This window comes from Saccoglossus kowalevskii, chromosome 5, assembly GCF_978046115.1.
Source record: "Saccoglossus kowalevskii chromosome 5, keSacKowa6.1, whole genome shotgun sequence".
Classification (NCBI taxonomy): domain Eukaryota; kingdom Metazoa; phylum Hemichordata; class Enteropneusta; family Harrimaniidae; genus Saccoglossus; species Saccoglossus kowalevskii.
Genome location: NC_140645.1, coordinates 10918660 through 10942319, shown reverse-complemented (window position 1 = coordinate 10942319; position 23660 = coordinate 10918660). Strand labels below are relative to the sequence as shown.

The 23660-nt window shown below is 37.8% G+C and overlaps 2 long non-coding RNA genes across 2 annotated transcripts; both read right to left on the bottom strand.

Annotated features, from left to right (window-relative positions):
• Positions 1–8644: 8644 nt before the first annotated feature.
• Positions 8645–9911, bottom strand: LOC102804616 (uncharacterized). Its single transcript, XR_014929483.1, has 2 exons — positions 9765–9911; positions 8645–8886 (listed from the first exon to the last, which is right to left on the bottom strand). It is a non-coding gene; the product is annotated as an uncharacterized LOC102804616 (long non-coding RNA).
• A 2463-nt stretch (positions 9912–12374) lies between these two features.
• On the bottom strand, positions 12375–19895 carry LOC144341731 (uncharacterized). The gene is made up of 3 exons (XR_013418624.2): positions 19825–19895; positions 14538–14602; positions 12375–12619 (listed from the first exon to the last, which is right to left on the bottom strand). It is a non-coding gene; the product is annotated as an uncharacterized LOC144341731 (long non-coding RNA).
• Between the last annotated feature and the right edge of the window lie 3765 nt (positions 19896–23660).

The window sequence follows — 23660 nt, the reverse complement described above, 5'->3', positions numbered from 1 at the left end:
ATGTATTTACCATACCATAACATCAACAGTATATAGTCCCGACAACACACCAGCAACTATTTTATCCAAATGTGTGGTGACTGAACTTAGTGCTCCTCTCAGCATAATCTTTTTAGTCTCAGTTTATGTAATGGCCAATTTGCAACCTTTTCTAACAAACTGTTCTAAAAGTAATATTATCTCATATTACGCTTCACTTAAAGGACATACTAATAAATTCATGGAATCATGGGAAGAAACGGTGTGCATTGCCGTGTGGTGACTGTCATAAAGGTGAATGACAGGTCATACTTGATATCAACTCTGGAAGGACAAATGGAATCTGTCAGGTGTACTTCTGATTTACATTACAAAGGATGTTTATGATCTTGCCTACGTTCTGATTGGTTTCTGTGGAAACCCAGGTGGTGTACCTGCATGAGGGCCATTTATGCATATAAATAGGGTAGACTGTGAACAGTTGGGGTCCACCTTTCAATTGAATACCATGTGTGTTGCTGTTGCGATATTGTGAGACAAGTGAAACAGGCTTCAATCATCATTCTCTGAGACTTGTATGAACTTCTCTACGATCTCCTGCCATCATCGGTGCCCTCCAGAATACCCACGTTCCTCTGCAAGGACTACAAGGAAGACTCGTGTATTTCTTCGTCATTTAGTTGCAGAGGCCATTGACTGTCATCCATTTATGCGTCTTGGAAATGTAAGTTATCACCAATGCACACTTCCTAGGCAATCCCCTGCTTTAGTGAATTTATTCATTGTATTTTTCTGTGCTTTATTTCTTGTAATTATTTCGAAAGGTATCAAAGCCAGGATCTTTAACTTGATATTTTGATGTCTGTGTATTTCATTTCCAGTAATATTCTCTTGTCTAACCCATTCTAGCAGTGAAAGAATCCCCTGTCCAGTGTGGGTTTTCTGGGTGCACCTCTCAATAGCAATAAGCTGGCAGGCTACAAGCAACATTGCCAATTGGCTGGTCCAATAATAATAATTACAAATATAAAATATTAAAACAATACAAATATTATTATACATTTTACAGTTCAATGTAGTAGTATTACATATATTGATCTTATTAACTGGATAAGATACATCCACTAGACCAGTCTTTAAGAAATATTAACCTTATGCCTATTCTTCATTTTTCTTTTTTGTCGTGGTATTTGTGCATTGGAAGGAGCTCCTTCTCCTATATTTACATTATTAGCCTGTATTGTACTTGTCTTAGTAACATGCAATGACAACACATTTCTTGAAAAAACTGGTGAAGTAGGGTTATCATTTCTACTAATACATCCTCTCTGTTCAGTGAAGTACTCCTCCAAAGGTTCTTGACTAACTATTTCACTAAGGAGATAATCAACACTTTTAAGTTCTAGTAGTTTCTTTCCTAACTTCACAACAGTTTTTTGAGAATGTTTAATTGCACCCAAAAAAGACAGAAGCTGGTAATGAAAATATTGTTTTCAATTTTTTAGCATCTACAGCAGAAGTATTCCACTGAATCAGGTGTTTCCCAACTGTTTACAAATCCAAAAAAAATCTTTCTCAAACCACTCAAACAATACCGATAATGTGTTAGTGATATTAATATCAGACAGTTGCTATCAAGTATTCAGTGATTAAGCTGACATTAGCCAAATCAGAATAAAACTTCAAATATTTTTCATTGTAAACTAGACAAAATTATAATGTTGTACACCTGTGATTAGTGACAGCCAATGACAAATATAGTATGTTTTGTTTTGGAGGGAATTACTGACAACTTTTTCAATCTAGCTTAAAGACTGAATATGAAAATATTATATTAGGTTATGGATGGTACTTGCGTTATTACTTTCCACGATTAAGTAAATCAACATATTCATGATACCAATATATAAACACCTTCATTTAGCATTTTCCTAAACATGTCTTTCCTCTCAGAATTTAGTTCTAATAACATGATTACTGGGAAATGTTTTCTTCTCTTTATTTACTATTTATTTCAGACAAATAAGTCCATATCCACACAAAAATAATAATAGTAAATATATACTAGAATGAGTATTAAATATAAACAGGAAACGATAGTTCGCTTGCTATTACGTAATTGCACATAACATCTCAGTACAGCATTTCATTCCAACGCTGCAACAAGGCTGACTTCCATCTCAAGTCACTGTACCATAAACTAGTCAATATACTGTTGTTGGACGAGTCAGCACGCTCTCTAAATTTGTATACAATATTGCTGTAAGTTTCATAAAATGATTTGACACGGTTAGCAACAAACATGGATCGGGCACTGTGGTCATATGGATAGTCAAAAAGTCTACGGAATAGGTTGTTATAAGAAACCTTCAAAGAATTAAGGGTCGCTTCGTTAAACAAACACCACAACTGTGAACAATACATATTATAACAATACGTTTTGAACAAAATGCATTTAACATCATAGCTGCACTTAACGAATTTTCTAAGAAGTAGGTTTGCTCTCACACAAAACAAGCGACGTTGGTGGTCAATGTCTGCATTATCCTTCATGTCGCACGTGACCCTATGACCCAGATACGTAATCTGCGAGACAAATTCTAAGTTCTGGCCCATCAGTCCAACCTGAGGTAGAATGTTCAGTTTAAGCTTGGATGGAAAGTACATACACGCCGTTTTCAACACGTTATAGAGCATATCATGATCAGTAGCAAATAATTCACAAATTTTCAGCAGTTTTCGTATTCCTTTTATAGATGGCGCTATTAGACACATGTCATCCGCATAACTGATATTATTAATCACTTTGTTGCCAACAAGAGAGCCACATGGAAGTTTACTTCACATTTAGGTCATCTATATACACGGAAGGGAAGGTGACAAAACACCACCTTGTCTAACTCCATTGGATACACTGAATGAGCGGGTAATAGAACTTCCCCATCTTACGCAGTACATTTGATTTTCATACAAGTTGAGAAGAAACCGAATAATGTAACCCGGCACCGGTTCTATGAGCTTATTAAGCAAGGTCCAATGATTGACCCTGTCAAATGCCTTAGATGCATCGAGAAAGCAAACAAATACATGACTTCCACGGGAATTGTAATGCTTAATAATTTTTTTCAGAGTAAAAATAAACAAGTCAATCGAGTGTTTCTTTTTAAAACCGAATTGATTGTCTGAAACATCAAGATAATTCTGACATCTGTTTAGAAGAATGTGTTCAAAGACTTCGGATAACACTGTAGTTATGGCAATGGGTCGATAATTATCTTTGCTGGTCTATATTTCCACATTTATTCTTAGCTATTGGGAGCAGTTCAACATCAATCAACCTTCTTGGAACAGTTCCGTGTATAAGCATTGCACACAGACACATTGACAGATGCAATGAGATCGCTGGGCTAGCGAGTTTAAGGTGCTCAGCACATAGACCGTCTGCTCCACATGATTTCTCCAGCTCGAGACACTGCACAACCGTAGCGACTTCTTTTACGGACACAATTGGAACATCTAACGTATTAACTGAAACATATTGCTGCACTTTAACTTTATAATATCATCATTAACAGAATTTAAAATCGTTTGCCCACATGTTCGCAATATTATATTCACCGGAGCAACCGTCAATAGTACATGGTATGGCGCGTTATATGCCATTGTCGCCTTTTTCCAAAATATCCGCCGATCTTCGTTCATCAACGAGCCAGATTATCAGACTCGAATTGATCTTATTATTTCTGCAGTAGCGCAACGCAAGTTTGAATTGTGACCTCGATTTGCGCATCATCTGGTACACAAAACCATATCTAGGTTTACAAGAGTCACACCAAGAATAGAAATAATTGCGAGCTGTGTCATGTGCCTCCATAACTACTTCATTCCAACCAGGTACAGCCAAAAAACGTCTGGTTGATTTTCTAATAAATGTTTCTTCACCAGCACTTCCTAAGGAATAAAAAAATTGTCGCAGTGAACCTCAAAGTGTATCGCATTGAGGCACACACTGTACCTTTCAACATGTTGCTAAGTCTAGTTTCCATATTGAATCTCATTTTCTTTCTCACAGTGGCAATTGCAATTTGACCCTGACAGTGATCATCCTTGTGACTATGAGTGTATTTTCGATGTGGTCCCACTGACTCTCAATGACACTCTTAAGATACCAATATGTCATGGTTGCACACAACCATGAGTGTCAAATCATTTTAGATTGGCTATTGCAATGTTTATCGATGTTGTTCTAACTGTAAAACGCAACCAAGGTGACAAGTATACCATCGACATTGTGTTTTATTGTGGCTCACATTGTGAGTGTCAACATATATTCCTCTATGACAGATGTTTGAGTTTCACATCGGAAGCTACTATGCTTGTACCGATTCAAACACCAATACCAAACGATACCAAACACATTTGTTTTCTATAGTCTGATAATCGCACTAGGAGCATCGACTCTAATATTATCATATATTCTGTTTATATTTACATATTCATGAGATATGTGTACAGCAGTTTTTGCCGTGTCACTGCCCATTTATAACAATATATAAATCATATTTGATAGTCAGTAACTAAAATATAGAATAATAATGTGTATCACATTTGGCAAACAGTGTTTCTCAAAAATTACTGTATTGCATACCTGTTTTCTAATTCATAGACGAAATAGCTTTTTGAATTTTCCATTTCAATATAGCATTGAATTGTAGGTAATATAATGTTCTAGTCTCCAGTTGTTTTGTACCAGCATTATTTAATGTGAAGACAAATAAAACATTACCTAAAATTATTGTGGTAAAATGTGACCTGCTATGTTTTCCTGACATTAGTCATTTTTATTGTTACTATATCACTGTGACTCACCCTGTGGCACTCACGTTGACCTTGGTAATGACTGTGATCATCAATGTATGACTTTCTGTATTCGTCATAGGGCACTAGATGTTGACCTTAATATTAATCCTTATATGTCCCTCAAATTACATTTTTAGTGACTCTCACGATGCCTCACAATGTGATCCTCAATGTGTTCTTCATATTAATCCTTACTATGTGTTATTGTGACAGATTCTGTGACCATTCAACTGTAGTATGATACTATCCTCTTCCCAAGATGTAAGGATTTCATAATTTTAAATACATTGTCAATGTCAATAAATCAAGTGATTAATTAGAACTTTGATAGAACAACATATTCCTGCCCAGGCAACATATCTGTATCGATTATATCCAAATTTGCGACAGTACGATGTGCTTCTTTCACTATAAGTTTCTCTAGCGGCCAATTAGCCACTTTTTTCAAACAAGCCAATATTGTTGCAGTTTTTGAATTGCTGACAAAGATTCATAATATTAAAACATACTGATATACATTATTACGTGTGTTGTTGTCATTGTGAGTGAAATTTGAATCAAGATTAAAGAAATATAAAAACTCGTTGTTTTTTATACAGATCATATTTATTCGAATTGTACACGCATTTCACTTTTCAATGTAACTTCTGCCGTTTACCTTTTCTGCTTATTGTTTCTTGTCAAGTTGGATATCAAACAGCAATTTAGATGAGAATATGGCCCGGCCTACACAAACCAACCAGTTAAAGCAGTTATTTCCGACGATCCCTGAAACATGATTCCAAAGTCACTATGGCGTGATTTCCGTCACGTGCAGGTCACGAGTCTTGAGTGTACGTACAGTTAACGATCTTTCTGTACTGGGAAAGTTGAAATAATCGCGACATTAATATCCCCGGAGTAATGTATTATTCAAAATACGGTCACAAGCTTACACATTGTAAGTGTGAGTATGCAAATAATAATTTTCCCTATCTCAGCTGTCATATCCTAGCTTGCTGTCATATTGGGTCTTATCCTTAACTGACCATAGTGAATGCATTTTTATACAGACCTTGTGTAACTGTCCGAACGGTGTAAACAAAACTAACCAAACTTAACAAAGTAGTCAGAACGACTGGATTTAATATGAATTGTATTTGTCAGTTATGATATCACGAAACGTGAAAATTACATAATAAATAAATATCATAACGGAAACAGATGTCAACTTACTTCAAAATAGCATCACAAATTCAGTTGTGTTTTCTGTAGTATGCTGGGAGTACTGACCTAATGTAATAATATAGTCCGTTTATATCTATATATTCATGAGATATGTGTATTTTAGAGTAATTTGGCCGTGCCACTACACATTAGTAATAAGCACATATAAATCATATATAATAGTTGGTAAATACAATTTGTAAAATAAGAGTTTTGAAACGTAATAACGATTGTTTCCCAAAAATGTAATGAGAAAAAACAACGTTTGAATCAGCATGAGCAGCAATTTACCTATATCGAAATTGGGAATCTTAACAGTGACCCATCTTAATGACCTCCACCATATGTGTTCACAGTGTATGTAATTGTTGTCGTCCGAAATTTACTAACCATAGTAAATCCTATTATGCACACATTGATTCTAGCTTTTTATAGGTCCGCCACATGATTAATGATTTATGTTTTGATTAAGTAACGTAAAATAACCCTAATGAAATAAATAATATTTAGATAAGCCACCAATATTGACAGGTAATGCGTTATTGATGTTCAAGACATGACATTCCATCCGAATCATTTATAAGTAATCCACTATTAATGTGTAAACATCAGATGAGAAAAAATAGTGAAATGTTTTCAAGTTGGTGAATTCACTACAGGAAATATGGCAATTGGTAATTTTATCCTCATGCATACTCTAATTCACTATTCTACTATTTCAGTGAGTTTGCAATTCTTTTTCAACACTTCTTACATCTACTGCGTAATTACTTGTTTATCGGTGAAGCCGGATTGGATAACCTCGGTGAAAGGCTTTCCAGTCTCACTGCATAATTATTTCAGTTTCCCTAAATGTTGGATAACTGGTGGCATGTCCGATACCGTATTTTTAACCCATTGTTTGCAAAATGGAATTATTTGTTTACAGAATGACGACGCACACATTCTACCGTTTGCTGAATTTACTGACATTCTATCCAAGAAATGTCATCAATATTCAAAATACTATTCATCCAACTATTACAATGCAGCTGGGTCTGAGTGAGTTACTCCTTGGAGAACGAGTGCATCAAATCTGCATTGGTAACATTACACATTGCATGTATCATAACATCACTAACAGAGACTGTAATATTGCGTAAAAGTGAATTACCAATTCTTGTTTTATTTTACCGATCACGAACAGTGCTCTAGATGAATTCACCCATACTCTCAAGGATTTCACCATGCCTTTTGACGTTGAAATCACAAGACCAGCAAAAAAAATAAGTGTGAGCCCCAATATTATAAACTGCGAGGGTCACATTGGAGACTACCGAGAGGGAATTAAAAAGGGGCAAGTGCAAGCCATAATATTGTGCAGGGTACTGTATGCAACACAATGTGGGACAAAAGATGTTGAGAGGAACTGTGGGGGTAACTATGAAAACCGATGTGAATATCAATGACATGGTAAGGATTTAAATGCATGGCACTGTGGAGTACATTATAAGGGTTGCTGTATTTACATATTGAAGGTTTGACAGTTTGAGTTACAATAATGTAGGTTCACACTGACAGCATCTGTGGGACAAAACTATGGGGACTACGTTCTGTTCCTCTGAGAGGGGAATGTTGAGGTCACTGTGGGAGAGCAGTCGATATGTGAAGCAAAGCGGAAGACATTTATGGTCACAATGAGTGATAAAATGAGGTTCAAGTGCGGGGGCCACAATGAAAAATATGGTGGTCAATATGGTGTTCAGATAAATAAACAAACATAAGGATCAACCTTAGTGCCTTAACATGAGTCAGTACGAGTAACTTTGTGGGTCAGTATGTGGTACATATTTATGGTCACAGTGAGAAATACCACACAGATATAGGCACCGTGGGGTCACTTTTATTAGCAATATAAACGAACATTTGAAAATCTCTATTTTAGAAAATCATAAACTGCAAATGACATAATGAGGCAAACGGTTCCATAAAAAAAACAAAAAAACAATCTCTTTGCACTGAATCATTTGATGATAAATCTCTCGCAACACAAAATTACCAAACACAACTGATCGTTGTGGGTTGATACTCTGTGGGTCTACAGTGTGATACGTAATCAGTGCGAGTGGTGGAGCAGCCACCTTCGGTAGTACACGTGGTTGAATTCAATAACCTGTTAGCTGCCATGGGAATACATGCTAAATGGAAAGATTTAACAAAAATTGTACCACTTCATTCAACCAGCATCACTTCACAGGTTGTACAGAGTGAGACTATGAATCAATTAATTTGGATTCATGGTTTAAGTAACATCCGTCGAGTCACCAAGAGCTCAAATTGGAAACTGTGATTAATGGGTCATCTACTCATTTCTATTTCTATGATTTTTTAAATGACTGGCTAATGAACAAACGGTGATCTAAATTCAATGATACGTTAGTACTCGCCACTCGCGACTTCAGTATAGTCTCACTATAATTTTTTGATTAACAAATAGTCACAATTGATAACAATTATCATGTGAAGTAGTTTGTGTATATTACAAAATTCTAGGGGCTGTGGCTTTTGACATTGATCCCAATCAAATTCATGTTTAAAAAATTAACAAACATATTACAGATTTGTTTTACAGATTATTAATATTTATTTATTTTATCCACTGATTTCGCTATTTCCCACCACAGCACCTCTTTTCTGTGCCAGTGTCACCGTTGTTCTCCTCTTCTTGTTCCATATTGAATTGAGTTTCAGATAGGAACTCAGATGGGGACATGGCCCGGACTTCACCACAAATAGCCATATTTAAGGCAACAAGACACATCAACAGCAGTATCACAGTTTTTGCCATGACTAGAACCAGTTCTTAAAGAGAAAACAAACACAGAATAAGTTAAAATATAATACAAATTATTTAAAGGTACGTAATTGGACATGTCAAGATGAGGTGACATATTTATTATGAACACATCTATCATATCAATCACGAATAACAAAAGACGAGTCGGGACCATTTGCGAATAGTACATCCTGCAAAGTAGAATATAAAATACAATGTTTCTGTAATTGGTTTTTTTTTAATCAGGTGAATTTATGATTGTTATGGTTAGAATATTGTAAACTATTACGAGGCCTGATATATGATGTTTCAGGCCAAACATTACATGTATCAGGTGCATTGTGGGTAAATTTCAAAAGTATCATGTCACAAACAGATGAATGATAATGCCAATTTCTGTGTATATCAATCATCACCTTAAGGGACTTAAGTTCATTCCCTTGACACATTAGTTTATCACACTATGTTCATCCATAGACCTTAGAAAGAGAGGTCTATGGTTCATCTAAACAATGTTCAGTGAAGTTGATCCAATAGTTCAACATGTCAAAATTGGTTTATTATTGTAATACAATTTTTTACAAAGTGTTGTATGTATATACTTTCAAACAGTTTGTCTACCAGTGATGGGTCACATGCAACACAGTCATGCTACTGGTAGCCTTGTGGTGTATGAAACTGCTTTAAATCACACACTGTGTTGGTAACATGTTTGACTTTTCCTCTTCTGTACTTCTGTAACAGGCCAAATGGTGTAAACCAAACCAACCAAGATTAACAAAGTAGTCAAAACGACTGACTTTAATATGAACTGTGTTTGTCAGTTATGATACCATGAAATGAAGAGAAAAGATAATAATCAGCACAATAACAAATATCATGACTGAAACAGATGTCTACTTACTTCAAAATAGCTTGACAAATTCCGTTGTGTTTTCTGTAGTATGATAACCTCACTGGGCGTACTGACTAAAATGTAACAATATAAGCCTGTCTATATCTATATATTCATGAGATACGTGTTCAGCAATTTTTGCCGTGTCACTGCCCATTATTAATTAGTATATACAAATCATATTTGATAGTTAGTAACTAAAATATAGAATAATAATCTGTATTACATTTGGCAAACATTGTTTCTCAAAAATTACTAGAAAACAATTTTATATTTCATAGCTGTTTTCTAAATTATAGACCAAATAGCTTTGTGAATTTGCCATTCTAATATTGCATTGAATTATGGGTAATATAATTTTCAAATGCTTTTGTACCAGCATTATTCAATGTGGAGACAAATAAAACAGTACCTAAAATTACTAGCTTGCGATCTACATAAAAATAAACAGTATAAGTGAAATTATACTTTTTTATTCAGTTTATAATCTGGAATAGATTGTCCCGGTTATGACTCGCACAGAGAGTCACATTATGCATTAATGTGAGGAACACGGTGCCTCATTGACAGTAGCCATCATAGTGAATCTTACTGCATCATTGAGACAGATGCTGTGATCTCAATAATGTACCCCACTAAGGCATCCGTCATTGCTGTCAGTGGGCACTCATGTAGGTGAAAACTCCCTTCATTTCAAATGACCAGACATATGTTTAAAAAAATTGCTCCCGATTTACGACAAGAATGAGTTCATTTGGTGAGCAAATCTCACTGTAAAACACCAACCACCGGGGCAATGTTAGTGCGTCGCAATTAAACACATGTCGATGACATTATGTATCTATTTCAAAAGTCAATATGAGAGACGCTATGTGGCACAAACTTTGGTTCAGTCTATCAGTAATTTCGGAGCCACCTTGTGATACATTCATAGGGTTACGGAGATGACGACAGAGCTACTGTGATATATGTGTCACAGTGATAGCCACAATAGCAAACATCTTGTGGGTCACTATGTATATCAATGTGAGAGATGTGTTCAGTTTCACAGTGACTATAACATCTTAGTATATGCTTTTAAAAATACCATAGACAGGTGATCAAACAAACTTGTAAACTGGTAAAGTCATAAAAAGTGGGTGTAGCAAACAAACACAAACCACTTCAAAGCATTATGGTATTCTGTATTTCCGTAACTAGCTGAACGGTGTAAACCGCGCCAACCAATCAGAACGATGGGCTTTAATATTGTATTAATCACTTGTTATTAGCATATCATTAATGAAACAATGTTATAACTGAATTACTTACTTCAAAGTAGCCAGACTATTTCAGTTGTGTTTCTGTAGTATGTGTTATGGGTTCTATATCAAGACAAATCTATTGCTCTGCATAAAAATTCTCCATGATTTTTATAAGACAGCCCGACAGGTCATGTGACGTGATAAACAAAATTACAGTATAGAACTAACACATTGTGAATATATGGGAAGTGGTTTCCCTAACATCATGCTAACTGCTCTGGGTGTATTGACTTTAATGAAATATAGCCTGTTTACATTTAGATATCCATGAGATATTTGTATTTTAGTTTTGACGTGTCACTAACTGTTTGTGATAATAACCAAAATCTAATCAGTTACTAAAATATGAAAATAAGCTTTATAACATTTCGCAATCATAGTTTCACAAAAGGCACAGTTATGAAACCCACACATGCCCTCAGTGCCACTCATTGTGTACCTCGCTGATTTCTTCAAACAAAGGGTCACATTGTGCAATAATGTGAAGAAAGCTGTCTCATTGACAGTAGCCATCATATTAAACCTCACTGTAACATTGAAACAGATGCTGTGATCATATTACATATCACTTAATAGGGCATAATAAGTAATTCACAACGTGTTTTTTTTAATAAGACATATTTACTGCAACTGATCTTAATAATTGCATTGACTACGTTACAACTCAAATGACTACATAAACGTAGATTACAGCAACGTTTTTGATTCTGTCAGCCACACAAATCACATATCACAGTTTTACGGTATATGCGGTCAACTTAAATTATGGTTCAACTCCTACTCGTCATTGGCGGTCATCAGTTCTCGTGGAAAGCTGTTACCTTTGTGTTTCTCAAGAATCATTATTATTATCCTGTATATCAATGTTATGTTAGATGTTTTTTAAACATCTTTTTACACTGACGATTCAATATTATTAAGCCCCCTTGCGTAAATGGCTTCCATATATGACAATCTGATTTAAGTCACCTCAACATCACCCTCAAGCCTATTTTAGTGAATAATATTGTTTCCTTTATATAACTAGATTTTACATTTTAATATGCAAGACTCCCTAAGAATATATTTTTTTTATAGTTTACAGGTTTCAAACAATATTTGTGACTGTAAAAAAATACTACATCTATTGCCTATGTAGTTCGCCTGGCTTATCAATATTGTAGGATGTCAATTCGACATAATAATACATAATTTCCACTTTGAGTTTTCGGTATATTTCTTACTTTTCCTTTCAAATCATGATAATTTATAGATGGTGTTTGCAATGTAAATAACTCCTATAATGTAAAACAAATTGTGAAAATTAGAAAAAATATATCATTAGTTGTATATTTTATTACTTATATTATGTATTCGTATCGCTCACATGTCGCTATTTTCCACAAAAGGGAGGACACTTTTTTTTTTCCAGGTGACTGTTCCAGTTATTCTCCTCTGTTTGTTGTGCATTGTAAAGTTGAATGTCAGATGGCAACTCGTGTGACATCATGGCCCGAACTTCGCTCAAACTAACCATGGCAACCAGACAAACGAACAACAATATTCGAGATTTTACCATATCTACAGTGAAATAGAATATGCTAAAATCAAGAGAGATATGCAAAAGTGCTGGATCGGTGAAATATGTATGGAATAATGTAAATGTAATGTAGTTTACTAGTTAGACGCCCTGGTTTCTACAGGTAAGTAGATATTAGTAGTATAATACTTATTAGAATAATATACGTAATAAATATGCACACAAAGTGGACACTGTGCCATTATATGTATATTTTATTGTTCCCCCTTTTTGTAACGTATTGAGTAAATAAAGAAAAAGGTAACGTGTAAGTAATAACGTAAGTTATCAATAGCAGTGTACCCACGAGTTGGAAAATGTGTGCGCGGTTGGATTCTTGTATGACTATAAACTAGACGGGGAATGACACAACGCATTCGAATTTCGGACACACATGTAGTACACACTTACGTGAACATTATTTATCGTGTTCGTAGCGAATGATCGAACACCACATTACCAAATATTATTTTAGTGGAAAAATGTTCATGAAATATAGAAATAAACTGAATGTTTTATCACATACATGAAACGTCATTTGATCGAGCCTATTCTTCAAGTTATGACATCCTAACGTCGACCGTTTGTTATCGCTGGTAAGATTATTTCGTGCGTTATTTAACTGTATCTACTAACTACTAATTAGGTACAGACTGGAACTACGCATCTGGTGACAGTGATATATCATGAAGAGTAACCACACAGATCGATTATTAAGGTTTCTGGATTCAGTTTTAAAATAGGTGATGAGGGATCGGCGGACTCATTGTGAACCTTTTAAAAGGTCGAATAGCATCTGCAGTTCCTGTGTGTTCCAGATTTGTTAATGACTGCTTTATTGTTCAGTACTCTCGTATTCTACCATAATCCTGTGTCTTATGTAGAGTGATTTATTTCACTTCGATTATGTGATGAATGTCAACACAGTCTGCAAAATTAACTGTTCTCTCAGAACAAATTTGACTGTCGATAAGAAGTTTCTTTAATCAAGCATTTTTAGAAGGAATGTGTTCTTTCAAAATGAACGTGCTCAATAGTGAAACTTGCACCTTAAAGTGGCCCATAAGGCTAGTTTTATGTATTTTTTAGGTGCTACTCCACCAGCAGAGATAAGCAGATGATATGTGAGTGAATGCAACGACTGGTCAGTGATCACACACAGATTTTTCAGGTGCGCCGTGTACATTCTGTTCGTGGTTCCTGAACTGATCATCCGTCCATTGTCCATCCACGCAAAAGTTACATAACCTACAGACTCAGCAACCACGCTGTTTTTTTTTTAGAAAATTCGCAAAAAGTTGAACTTTCGAAATTCTAATACTGCGGGTAATGATATCATTTTTAATTTAAACAGATTTAAAAGGTCAAACAATTTGTCAACTCGCATTTGAAGGCAAAGTTGTACTATTCTCTCTGCCCATGCCAAAACAATCTCTCCTGCCTTCTCATAATTCCTACGTATATTTTGTTTTTCAAATTAAACTGGTTTTCTTAAGAACTAGGAAACCGGGAATAATGAAAGAGCGCATTCGTATTAAATGATCATTGTTGAGAACAAGAAATTTACTAAACAGAACGGAAACCGTCCGATTTCGAAGGTTCAGCAAATTGTTAGTACCATAGAAACTAGCCAAAAAGAAGTATCACATTTATAAAGCAAACTGTGTATATACGTTTAACAGTTCGTTTACACTTGCCGAGTCTGATGGAACACAACTGGATATCGGCAGTCAAGCGGCGTGTAATTGTATATCCACTTCATAGCGCATATTGTTTCGGTAGCGCGTGTGCTCTTCCTTATTCTATAACTGGTTGAATGTTATTTTATTGCCAGTTATTAGCTGCATATCACCAAACGTAGGGCAAATGTATTTGAGCATAACATAATAAAAAATATAACTGAAACAGATGTCTACTTACTTCACAATATCTTCACAAATTCAGTTGTGTTTTCTGTAGTATGATAACCACACTGGGTGTACTGACTGAAATGTAATAATATAGCCTGTTTATATCTACATATTCATGAGATGTGTATTTTCGTGACATAGCCGTTTTGCCGTGTCACTAACCATTTATAATACCATGTCAATCATATTTAATAATTAGTAAAATATGAACATACCCTTTATTCCATTTGGCAAATATTGTTTCTCAAAAAACACTGAGGAATAATTTCGTATAGTGTAATGTTTTCTAATTTATAAATAAAATAGCAGTGTATTTTTTCCATTTTATTAACTGCATTGAATTGAATGTTATTTTATTGCCAGTTATTAGCTGCATATCACCAAACGTAGGGCAAATGTATTTGAGCATAACATAATAAAAAATATAACTGAAACAGATGTCTACTTACTTCAAATAGGACAAATATAAATCAGTTCCTAAAAATACTATATTATGATGAACATGTTTGCAAAACACACACAGTACGACTGAAATTACATCTTCGTATACTGTTCAGGCGCTATGACCTCCACAATATTCAGACCCTCATCACGGTGACCTTCACCATGTAACAGTGTCTTACTATGATTCACACTATGAACCTCGATGTATGCCTCTCTGTAACCACAATAGGTGAATGAGAGGTAATAGATATGGCTCTCAGTGAGAATCATTTCTTGTCGATGAAAGCCAATACACTGTGTTCACAGTACCCGTTGTGGCTGACACTGTGGTTCTTAACATGCTTATAACAGTGGTCATCTCGGTAACACTTAGGATTGTCTGTAACTCTTGCTCACATTATGACGTTTATTGTGTCCCTAAGTGAACGTCACAGGGGTATCCACTCTGAACTATTAACCACAATAAATGTCTGCATCTGGTCTTCATAGTGTATATCACTATCATTCACATTGTGGCTCTACCTGCAGACCACACAATTCCCCCATCGTGACATTCACAGTAACCAAGCTCCCAGTACACAAAGTTACTCTCACAATGTCTCTCATTCTTTTTGTTTCACAATGTGACAGTCAATGAGTTTCTCGCAGTGAACCTCAAATTGTATCACATTGAGGCACATATAGTCCAGTCATTCTAGCTAAAAAGGGGGGCCAACCCGTCGCAAATTGTAACAGAAATAATTTCTTCACAGTGCTTTTTGGAAAGGTATCTAGATGGATATACTAAAAGTCTAGGAAAATCTAGGCTTCCGAAATATACCTAATTTGCATATATTCAAAATGGCCGTTTTGCACATATTTACAACATGGAAATATAACTATTTGGAAATATCTTTAATTCTAGATAAGGTATTTTAAAAATTCATGATGCTATGGCACTGTTTTGAGTCGGAGAAGGTATGAGAGTGCCAAATGTGTTGATTGGGTAGATGAAAATTAGCATAAATCCAATATGGCCGCGATAATATAATTATTTAATGTAACTTCCGGGTTCTCTTCTATGTGGCATAAGTAATAAGTTTAAGATGCTAGAATACAATTTTAAAGAGAATCGTACAGTACAGAAAAGATGTAAATTAATGGTTTCCTGGGTAGACGGACGCTTCATCTGCATAAATCCAACATGGTTGTCACATCTAAAAGAAAAACTAGAGGAATGAAACATCTTGATTGGATCTACAAATCTACTATACTATATACATAACATACCATTTAAACGTAAATTTTCAACTCTATAAAATATATTTTTGATTTAACAAACTGTATTAAATAGTTATAATTCTGTCCAAAAGTTTATTGTTTGATTAATGTAATTGCTAATCGTCATCATTGAACTACATTTGTGCATCCAGATCCTCGACATTGACCACAAACTACAGAACATTCAAGGTTGTGCTTTCTGCAGGTACGTCTGAGACTGCGACAGTCTGTAGAGCAGTTGCATCTCACTATTCAGGTGCTGCCTCCTTGTCAGTTATTACAGGAATAACGATCGGTTGTGAACCGCGTCCTGAGATTTGCTTCATGGCGAGAAACCCGATTCGTGTCTTTTTCACGACTTGATTGTCCATAAAGGCGACACACCCGTACAAAAAGTTCAGCCCGACGCCTACCTGAAGCGAGGGTGAGTAGGAAGACTGTTTTTCACGTGAAAAGTTTGAGTGTTGCTGATCGGAGAGGCTCAAAGGGCAGTCTGCTTAGAGCGACCAACACAACCGATAAGTTCCAATTGGTTGCTTCCCTCGTTCAGGGTCTAGGCTTCTGATTAAACAGTAAAAAGTCTCTGATTGGTAGGACAACCGGCTAGCCTCGTCCCCAGAGAATCCCAATGGTGGGTGACAAGGCTGGCTGGACAAGTCCATTTCGTTCAAAGGATGGACGAAAAGTCGGTTGTCTGGCCAACAAAGGGATGGCATGGATATCCCTTCCACTACACCAATCAGTGTACGCACATCATTTCGAGGCGTAGTTTGTGTTGGTGGGATTCCTGTTCGCCCTGGTCAGGACGTTGGCAGCCCACTCAGAAAAAATCCAACTGAGTGAGTCAACTGAGAGCCTCGATGCGTGTAAGTGGTACACTGATGGGCTCAAAGACAGGGCGCCGTCCGGTTGGGACAGCAGATCCGGAAGTTCGGAAGCACCCCTGGTGTTTACAATGGTAGTGGAAACCAGACCTTGCTTGGCCCGTTGGGCGCCCCCGTCAAAGTACAGATGCGCTCCTGTCAAAGTTTCTCCAGTAACCGGTGAATAGTGGGAAGAGAGGAAAGGCATACACATCCATATTCGACCATCCATGTGGGTCCATGGGGGTTGAATAAGTGTCCCTGGCCCAGGCTCCTGGAGTCGGCAGGAGTGTCGTGTATGTCGAGAGCTTGTCATTCCGGGGTGTGGTGAATAGGTCTAACTTTGAACCGTCCCACCACCAAAACAGTCTGGAGGTTACCCATTGGGGTATCCGCCACTCCGCGTTCTGGAGACGGAGCCCCCACGAGAGGGCGTCCGCTTGACTGTTTCTTGCCTCTGGAAGGTGGTGTGCGGCTATCTCCACATTGTATTCCATGTACCAAATGAGAATTCGCTCTGCTAGGACTGACAACGATGGGAATCTAGTCCCCCATCTTTGTAGCTATAGGAGACAACCACTGTGTTGTCCGTGAGAAGCAAGACTCTGTGGTCTCAAACTAAGCGCACTTCTTTCAGTTCGGGCCAGTTGATATGGCAGTCCTGAATCTAACGCAGGGGCCATATTTTCCATTGGGCTTGTTCGTCCAATAAGTGCACTCTCCAACATGTGAGGGAGGCATCCGTTTCCAGATTCATAGCCGTGGCGAGTTGGTCCAAGGGGTCCCCCTGCCTGAGGTTGGCAATTGCCGACCACCAGGTCAAGGCATCCCTCACTTGGTCCGAGAGTGTAACTCGCCTCTCCAGTTCCTGTAAGAAAGCCAAGTGTTGCAACAAAAGTGGACTGTAACGGGCGGCTGCTTAACGCGGCCTGGGGGAACTACCCTGCGAACTGCTGACATCATTCTGGTGATCCGCATTAGTTCTCAGAGGGACACAGAGGGAATGCTGACTAGGCGTTAGGCTAGGTCGTTTAGGCAATGGGCCTGCAGAGACCGTACCAAGCCCACCTCCGTGTCGAACTCCCTGGCCAGGAACACCAACTGTTGTGTTGGCTGAGGGTGGGACTTGCTCGATTTACTAGGAAGCACAACTGGTCTAGAAAATCTGGTGTTAGCCTTACTGTCTGACTAACTACCTCTTGTTTGGTTGTGTACCAAACAGATATCTATCTAGGTACACGTTGATGTGTACCGATGTGATGTGTACTGGCGCAGCAGTAGCACCACCTGTTTCCACACTCTGGTGAATACGTATGGAGCCATGCAAAACCGGAGGGGGAGCACCCCGCGCTCGACTACTTGGTCAAACTGGGCGAGTCGAAGGAGTCGCTGACTCACTGGCTGTATTGGTATGTGCGGGTAAGTATCGCTCAAATCTAGCGAGGCTAACCAGTAGAAACAGAGCACGGAGAATAATATGGTGCTCGGCGTTTTCAGGAAGCTCATACTGATTTAATCTGCTTAAGTCCAGAACGGGGCACAGCCACCTGTAGTCACAGTTTTAGTCTTTGGAACCACCAATACTTGCAAGTAGAAGCCCGAACTTAACGCCGGGCCCCCTGTCCTGTGTATAGCGCCCTTTGTAAGCAAACTATCTACCTTCTCTTGGATTGCTCCCGCTTTTCGGGGGTTCCCTGGTAGTACCCCAAACAGGGGCTGAGCCAGGGGGATGGAGATTGCAGCGGGATCATGTAACCGTGTATCGCCACCTGGAGAGTCCATGGATTGGTTACGTGCTGCCTTTGAACCGGAATACACAAGCACAGTCAGTGCGACAGAGATGTGTGGATTCGGCGGTTCCACATCGGGGTTATCTCTCCTCCGACGAGGTGAGACCCCGCGAGGCCTGTAGAAGTCAATATTTTCCGGCTACCGCCGATATATGCCCATCCCCCTTGCCACAAGCAAAAGCATCAAACCTGCTTCCGCTGCGAGCTGGGTAGGCGACCCCTGAGGAAGAGGGGGCGGTGGGCACCTCCTGGTCCCTTCTTCCTGGGGGCGCATCGCCACTCTTCCCTCCCCCGGAAGAGCCAGGACACTTGCCTCTAGGCTACTTCTGGCCAGTAAGTGCCAACTTTGGTTGTTACGTTTTCCCAGCAAAATTGGCTCGCGTCGGTCAGTGGGATCCCAAAGCACCGAGACTACTCCTTCCATCCTCAAAAAAGAAGAGGGTGGGGGAGATCCAGCCTGTGTAACTGAGGCGGTGGTGCGCCCAGTGAAAACAGTCAAAACCGCATTCCGCTGTACAGAGGCAGCCCCTGCCAGAGCCAGATGACACTGCAGGATATCCCGCTTAGCCGTGTGGTGTCTCACCAATGGCTGTGTCTGCTGGTCTAGGAGCCTGGTGTGTTCCGCCATTGATACTTCAGAGTGCTGGCGGCGCAAAACTATTCATTCCAGTAGGCTGGCCACAACTCGAAGGTTGAGGGTCGCCACTCTGCTCTCAGTGCGAGGATTGTTTCCGACTAACCGGTCGAAATATTCCATGAACGTGGCCACCCCCTTTGACCGAAGCCAAAAAAAAAACGTGGTACCGGGGTCGGGGAGGAACCGAAAGATTTGAGCGGGGAGCAAGATCTGACTCCAGACTCTCCTGCCTCCGGTCTCAAACACCGCTCGATTGGGTAGCACTTGGTCCAGCGGAAAAGGTTGAGCATAACATTTACCTACCCTAAGGACTTAGGCCTCTATCCCGTGGGGGACCAAGGTCCGCCCATCAACACCGTCTGTGCGTTCTCCCCTACGTCCAGCACTCGGCGGGATCCAAAGCAATGCCGAATGCAGGATTCTGGATCCCGGAAGTGACAGTCATCAGGTCGCTAGGATCGATGTCCCCCCTCACCCCACGGCGTGGCTCATGGAGTCATTACGAGGAACAGACTCCGAGGGGCCGCCCGAGGTTGCACATTTAAATGATACTATTTTGACGGCCATATTGGATTTATGCAAATGGGATTATTGTTCAATCAAATGTTTCACAATCACATACATTCACACACACCAAACCATATCGCAGCAACTTCAATATCAAAAATAATGTCATCTAGAATTAAAGATATGTCCTAATAGTTATATTTTCCATGTTGTAAAAATGCACCAGATATATTTTGGAAGCCTAGATTTTCCTAGACTTTTAGTATGTCAATCTAGGCACCTCCCCGGAATGTATTGTGAAGAAATTATTTCTGTTGCAATTTGTGATGGGTCAAACCATAAATTGACTGGCTACACTCTGTACCTTTCAACATGTTGCTAAGTCTAGTTTCCATATCGGATCTCTTTTTGTATCACACAGTGGCAATTGCAATGTGACCCTGACAGTAGCCATTCTTGTGGCTATGAGTGTATCTCGTGTTGGTCCATACAAAAAGTGTATGTCATAGAGGCACACAAATACTACTACTAGTCACATCATTTCATAGTGACTCTCGCAATGTTTCTCTATGATGCACTAACTGTAAAACGCAACAATCAACCACAGTGTCAATCCCATTTACATTGTGTTTGATTGTGGCTCTCACTGTGAGTGTCAACATGACTGCCTCTATGACAGATGTGTGGAGTTTCACATCAGAAGCTACTGTGACGCAACCGATTCACTAACCCATCATTCAATTATGTTTTCCATAGTATGATAATCGCACTCTAAAATTATCTTATATTCTGTTTATATTTTCATATTCATGAGATATGTGTACAGAATTTTTTAACTAGAATATAAAAAGCATGTTTAATAGTTAGTAACTAAAATATAGAATAATAATCTTTATTACATGTGGCAAAAATTGTTTCTCAAAAATCACTAGCAAACAATCTCATACTTCATAACTGTTTTATAAATGATTTGAAAGGTAACTAACCTATTTTGTCTTTCAAATATTGCATTGCATTGTGGGTAATATAAATGGTTCTGTACCAGCATTATTTATTGTGGAGACAAATAAAACATTACCTAACATTACTCGATTGCGATATACAAAAAATAAAAACACAGTATGAGAGATGTTATATTTTTATATTCTGGGGAAAATTGTAGTTCCTGTCGAGCTGACCCTCAGTGTCTCTCATTAAGACACATATTAAGAACTTTAGTATGTATCTCACAGAGGTTTTCATAGTGCTCATCACAATATTACTAACTGTAGGACAATGTATCACTCACTCTATCATTGTGACAGATAATGTGTCTTAATTTTCCCTTCTGTGGTATCCATCAAAGTATTAAAGGGCACGTATTCAAATGAAAATCTCCTTATTTCATTTTAAATGACCAGACCATTATATATTTACGACAAGACCGATTTGATTTGGTGAGCAATTGTTTGCAAACATCCAAAATTTCTATCACACCCCTCCTAACCATCTGAGTGTGCCCTTTACAGTGATCGTCATCGTGATCATCACACTGTTGTGCATGGTGACACTCATCATGTCCCTCCTTCTGGCTATGACAATGTCACAATGAGACCCACACTATGAACCTCAATCCTTGTCTCACTGTAATACTCAGAGTAATAGATGGGTCTCATGATGGGGACCTCACTGTGAATTTGTCCCTAAAGTTGTCTTTACAGTGACCTTTACGTTACCTCACACTGTTTACTCAATTTGTCAGTTATATTGATCCACATGAAGATCTCTACTGTTTATCATTTTGGTAGACACTGTGATTTTTAACATGTCCCTAACTGTAGTCTGGTAAAATCCTCATATCAATCTTTGCAGTTTATCATTGTGGCAGACACTGTTACGTTTTACCTAACTGTAGTTGGATAATAACTTCTACCCAATAAAGGATTTTCGTGTCAATATACCATGTATGTGCCATACCAGAACATCAACAGTGTCTCGTCCAGATAAAACATCTGCAACTATTTTATCTAAATGTGCGACTAAACTGAGTGCTTCGCCAATAAAAAGTGCAAGTATTACTTGAATGGTTAATCTGGTGAATTGCTTGGCATTACCTTCACTCATAATCTTATTTCTATTACTCATGTAAATATCATTTTCGCTAAAGCATTCAAGGCGTGCAGTCACATTGCTAACATCAACGTTTTAAAGTGCTTATATATTTCATTGGACTACATGCTCTCAGGCGTGCTTTCTTTCCCAAGAGTACCTTGAAGCAAAATGTCTTTATGCTTTAAATGTAATATAACTTACAAAGCTTCTGACTGTGTTTCTATTTTCATTTTTTTTTTCAAGTTACCGCCACTTCATCTGTGTGACCAATGTGTCCTGCATTCTTTGCTATGCATTTTAGTCTTACTTATGCATAATTTAACACCTTTATTGTTATTTTCCCATTGGATTATTTAGATATAGTGTTTGGTGTATTAACCGTAATAAAGAATTCATATTTACCAAGAATATACTAACTTTTTATTTTTTAGTGTGTGCAACAATGTCGGATTCAAATCAGTTGTGTCTTACAACTTTTAGATCTAATTCATAATGTATGTTTCTCGGTGTTCCCTTCAATGTATAAGTCAACACGCCAACTGTTATGTCCAAAATGTAGATTTATTTATTTTTGTTATTTATGTTTGTTATGTTTACTCGTCACAAAACATTCAGTGTGTACTTTATTATACAATATGCATATGTATGGTAATTGTTAAGTTAACCTGTTGAGCAAACATCGCCTCTAGTGGCAGGTTTGGGTAAGCCAAGGTCAGGGGTCAATGACTTCAGAATGATAGCCGACAGAGAAAGTTATGTGTAAAGCTCTGTAAATTTGTCTTCATTACTGCCATCGAGCACTTCCAATTCTGAGAAATTGAAAGCCACTAAATTGTGTTGGCTGCTGGGTCAATCTATTTCTTGCAATTTGCTGTGTTTTATATGTGCTGAGACTTTCCATGCTGCTCGATACAAGTGCCTATAGAATATGATGCAATAACATATGTAGTGGACACTACATCATATAATTGTGTATAATTGATTGGCTATTTACAGCATGTTTATTCATTCTTGTTGACATGTTACACGTGAATGCTTTCTTAATTCAGTGACTTCTGTGATTATGTCAGATTTGCTCTTCATGAATATCTACTGTAATGTAGTATATTGTATGTTGTATTTACTGTATGAATTATGTACAGCAATTTGCTGAATTACTGTTTTTGTTTGTTCGCAGTCAATAGTTACTTGTCATGTGATATTTGGATTGGAATGAATAAGTTGAATGTCATATTTGCGTATATTGATTTATTTCATCCCAACGTGAGTCATAAAGAAGGATTTTGAAAGTCAATATAAGAGCCGCTGTGTTGGACAAGTTGGGAAAACTGGGGGGGGGGGTTATTTGAGATATATAAAAGATTCATTTCGGGACACATTATGAGACATTCATTAACCAATAAGAGACTCATGATGAGGGTCTCTATTTTGATTACTATGAGAGGTGCATTAATAGACACATTTCGAACCACAATTTTGTATACTGTGAGCCACATTCTGGGCTACTTGCAAGTCTCAGTCTTATAAAATGGTTAGTTTGA